Source organism: Littorina saxatilis, linkage group LG11 (genome assembly GCF_037325665.1).
Source record: "Littorina saxatilis isolate snail1 linkage group LG11, US_GU_Lsax_2.0, whole genome shotgun sequence".
NCBI lineage: Eukaryota > Metazoa > Mollusca > Gastropoda > Littorinimorpha > Littorinidae > Littorina > Littorina saxatilis.
Window position 1 is genome coordinate 25,264,962 of NC_090255.1, and position 5,372 is coordinate 25,270,333.

Sequence of the window (5,372 nt, forward strand, 5' to 3'; positions counted from 1 at the left end):
TTTCATATTAATACTTGTCCAATTCAGATCAGTATTGTTGATTGTGGCACAACTAATTTCTTTTTTTAAGGCAGCCTAAGGGAGAGTTGCTGCAAGCGTGCGACAGTTGAGGTTCGCGAAGGGTTAAAGGTCCAGTCCTTACCGTGCAAAAGGTTCGGCTGACCATCTCAGATCAAAAAGAGTTATGTATATGTCTTGTATACTTGCCATTTACATCGGAAGTGTGTCGTAATAATGAACTGCTAACATGTATATCAAATTCTAGGTTTCCGTGAGTGGTAAATGTTGAAGGATGAATGATGATACATTGTAGACGGATGCATGTTTTTGATTAAAAGACCCACAATGATGTGCTTGGCAAAATACAAAAAACAAAGAGTTCTGGAGTCAAGAAGAAAATCTAAGGTCAATCCAGAAACCGAAAGCTGAATTCTTTTTTTGTTACGCCTTACTAACCAACAGCTTGTGCTTTAGTTTTCGTCATATTTGTGAGGGACCTGAACTGTTTTTACACCCCCGGTATAGGGGTGTGTATAGGATTCGGTCAATGAGTTTGTTTGTGTGTTTGTGTGTTTGTGTTCGCATATAGATCTCAAGAATGAACGGACCGATCGTCACCAAACTTGGTGAACAGGTTCTATACATTCCTGAGACGGTCCTTACAAAATTTGGGACCAGTCAAACACACGGTTAGGGAGTTATTGGTGGATTAAGATTCTACAAGGACTTATAGAGGGACATATTAATGGTCAAAGGGAAATAACCTTCTCAGTTGGTGGCAGTGAGAATGGTAAGGACGGGGGTGTTTTTCCTACCTCGGAGGAATTTCTTGTTTTTCTCAAATTTCAATCAAGTCATAATGAATTTCTGAATCTTGAAGAAAACATACGGCTATTGTTGTTAATCGGTGAAAAACTGTTTCAAATGTTAACTGTCCCCCTACAACAAGTGTGAACACAGTCATTCTAATTACATTTATTCGACAATTCTGAGTTTTCCTTTTAAAACAACGCAAACCTCAAATCGGCAATAATGTCAGCAATTCCGATATTGTCACTTTTACACCAGAAAACCCTGAAATATAACTGGTGCTGACCGATGTACCAAATAGAATAATTACAGCCAACCTGCTGCTTATTCACTGAAGTACAACATCCTACGCACAAAATCCTGCTCGCTTAATTTCGTTAAAAATTCCGCCAGCACACACACATAACTGCTTTTGCTCGGACATTCCAGGTGTGTCTTTGCTTGAGCATCGTTGGTTGGATTATGCGCTGTAAAACAAAAGAATCTGGATATGACTCGTCCAAAAATAATCCATTAAGCGCTGCGGAAATTGAAGGGTATTTGCCACTGATCGATAATCAAACAAATGTTCAACACAACTCACGCAAGCAATCCCAACTTTTTCTATAACATTATCGACAGCTGACAAATGAAAATTGTCAGGATGTTTGACAATTTTAGTCAGCACTGGTGTCGTCAAAATGTTTTGCACAACGTTGGAATATACTGCGTGAGAGGGAGAGAGAAGGGGTGAGGTGAGGGGGGGTCGAATCGGGACAGAGAGAGAGAGAGAGAGAGAGAGAGAGAGAGAGAGAGAGAGAGAGAGAGAGAGAGAGAGAGAGAGAGACAGTGACGGATAGAAAGTACATTCAAAACTCAACCGTCTTCCCCAAAAGCGGTGTATGGCTGCCGGAATGGTTGGGTCAAAACGGTCATACACTTAAAACCCCACTCGTGCAATAACATGGGTGAACGTGGGAGTTTCAGGCCATGAACGAAGAAGAAGAAGTAACAGGAACTATAAAAACCCGAAAACTCACTGAGAAATTAACGCATGTACCATGCCTCCACAGAGAGACAACATGTCTGTCTTCGCGACGGCAGTTTACAAAACTTTTCTTTTCACAAACTTCCAGTAACTCAGCGGTAAAATGAAATCTCAATGATACTCCCAAAATAAAGTCACCACTGTGCAAAAAGTATGCAATATATTCATGTCTGGAGTCGCAATGGACATTCAGCATTCATTTTCTGTCATCGATTTCGAGTCGTCTGCACTGGCTGTGACGTCTGAGAGAGTTATCTTCTCATGTCATCATAACCTCCTACGAGTTACTCTTTCTTGGTCTACGAAGGAGACTTATCATACAGTGGTTTAATTTGTTTGTTGTATATTGTTTGTTTGTTTGTTTGTTTGCTTGTTAAGAATAACTTGGCTTCGTTAAAGCTATCAACAAATGTATTTGGATTCTCTCTGTGTATTCTTCGTCTGTACTCTCTCTCTCTCTCTCTCTCTCTCTCTCTCTCTCTCTCTCTCTCTCTCTCTCTCTCTCTCTCTCTCTCTCTCTCTCTCTCTCTCTCTCTCTCTCTCTCTCTCTCTCTCTTTCTCTCTCTCGCTACATGCAGCAGCTCGCATCGTGGAGACCGATTGAACGGCGGAAAATACCACAGCACCATCTACAACAGGTTGAAGAAAGGCAGAAGATTTTGGTGGACTTGATTCGGTCTACCTTGATTAAGTAATATACATGCTACGCGATCGAATCTCAAATCTTGTGTGATGTGAAAGACAATGGGCATTGAACGGACATTGATGGCCTCGTTCAGAGCGAAACACGTCAGACAGTTTGCACGGACATGTTCGCATTCGGTTTCGATATTTGCCAATCGAGTGTTCAAATACCCCTCCCCAAATCCACCCCCAATTTGCAATGTGCCTAGGCAATAAAACATTCTGACTTCTCTCTCTCTCTCTCTCTCTCTCTCTCTCTCTCTCTCTCTCTCTCTCTCTCTCTCTCTCTCTCTCTCTCTCTCTCTCTCTCTCTCTCTCTCTCTCTCTCTCTCTCTCTTTCTCTCTCTCCCCCTCTCTGTCTCTCTCTTTGTCTCTCTCTCTCTCCCTCTCTCTCTCTCTCTCTCTCTCTCTCTCTCACACTCTCTCCTAGACACACACACACACACACACACACACACACACACACACACACACACACACACACACACACACGTACAGAGAAAGAAAGAGGGATGGGGAGACAGACATACAGTCAGACAGGCAGACAGACAGACAGACAGAGACAGAGAGTTGACATACATTTTTCGTTACGTTTTGTTTGCAATTGTCGTAATTTTAAAAATACAAATGGGTCAGCATGTTATTTCACTGAATTTTTGAATGCACGAAAACACAGCAATGGAACATTTAATCAAATTGCGGCGGATGAAAGAGCATGCAGCTTTCAGAATCAAACGCAGCTGCGATAATTGTTTTATCTCTGCGGACATTGCAAGAAATTACTTCCACAAATTAATTGACGTCATTAATTAAGCGGTTGCTCTTAACTCCCTGAGAGAGTTGAAGCAAAAGAGACTGAAATTTGCTAAATAATGAAATAATTGAGATTGGCGCAAACAGCAAATTAAAGGGGGGAGATTGTGATCAAAGGGGGAGTTAATGCAACTGCAAAATAGCACATCATGTATGCACAACAAAACAAACATCGAGGATATGGATTCCTGAATCCTGTGTACACGTTGCAAAAAATGTAGCATTCCACAAAGCACAACGGTGTAGCGCGTAAATACCGTTTTGGGTAATCTTGAACTTTAGTGTGTTAAATTCAAAGCTCAGAATTCAGAGCGATGTAAGCCTCCACATTTACAGAACCTGCACTTGTAAGCATAACAAGTCATTTTAGATCCCTTTGAAGTCACGGAATAAACTCCGATGAACTGTACGAATGCATTTCGTTTACATGCGTCAAAGAAGGAATTATCCGTAGGGGCGGACAGGGGAGGCAACTCGATCGTGTAAATGATGTCCCTTGGTTGACAACGTACCCAATTTTCGCCGATCGAACAACCAAATTGATTAATTATGCTTAAGTTTGGAGCTCAATCCCTCAATTAATTTCACGACAAATGTTCTTTGGCTTGATTACAGGGACTTGTATCAAAAATTAGTAAACAATGCCACTGGATTCTGAGCTATGAATTTAACACACTAAAGTTCAAGATTACCCAGTTTTGCATGTGTTTAATACCATGAATTAAGGCGTCATTATTGATTTTTGATTTTTGATGCATGTTCAGCATGTAAATTGACTGTTTTCGGAATTCATTTATGCAATCCAAACCTGATGTGACTGTATGCACCTTATAGCAGCTTGTCAACATAGTTTATTCATGTTTAACACCAGCACGTGGTACTGATGGATGTGTGATTTGTGTGTGTGTGTGTGTGTGTGTGTGTGTGTGTGTGTGTGTGTGTGTGTGTGTGTGTGTGTGTGTGTCCTCTGGTTTTTGTTTGTTTTTAGCATGTTTCTCAGTAAATGAGAGCTCCCATGGGGTCGCCTTCACGCGGCGGGAGTGTTTCCACAGAGCTACCCCACCCCTTTACTTCTCTTCTCTTGTCTTATTTCTGCCTTACCAGTCCTTTCACCTATATTTCCTTCCAAGAAAACTCTCCCTACTATTCCCTGCAGTTTTCTTGTTGTCTTATTTCTACCTGACTGGATCCATCACCTTTATTTCACTTACCAAAAGTCTTCTTTTCCACATCCTTATTTCTCTGCCCCCCGCATGTCGTAAGAGGCGACTGGCGGATTCTGTTTCTCCTTTTACCCTTGTTGAGTGGTTCTTGTATAGAATATGGTCAATGTTTGTAAAGATTTTGGTCAAGCAGTATGTAAGAAATGTGGGGCGGGGATATAGCTCAGTTGGTAGCGCGCTGGATTTGTATTCAGTTGGCCGCTGTCAGCGTGAGTTCGATCCCAGGTTCGGCGGAAATTTATTTCACAGAGTCAACTTTGTGTGCAGACTCTCTTCGGTGTCCGAACCTCCCCCCGAGTACACTACATTGGGTGTGCACGTTAAAGATCCCACGATTGACAAAAGGGTCTTTCCTGGCAAAATTGCTTAGGCACAGTTAATAATTATCTACCTATACCCGTGTGACTTGGAATAATAGGCCGTGAAAGGTAAATATGCGCCGAAATGGCTGCAATCTACTGGCCGTATAAAATTTCATCTCACACGGCATCACTGCAGAGCGCCTAGAACTGTACCCACGGAATATGCGCGATATAAGCCTCATTGATTGATTGATTGAAATGTTTAGTCCTTTGTACTGGAAACTTGCATTCTCCCAGTAAGGTCATATATTGTACTACGTCGCGGGCCCCTGGAGCAATTTTTTTATTGGTGCTTTTGTGAACAAGAAACACTTGACAAGTGGCTCTATCCCATCTCCCCCCTTTCCCCTATCCCATCTCCCCCCTTTCCCTCGTCGCGATATAACCTTCGTGGTTGAAAACGACGTTAAACACCAAATAAATAAATAAATAAATAAAGTAAATGAGATCTCT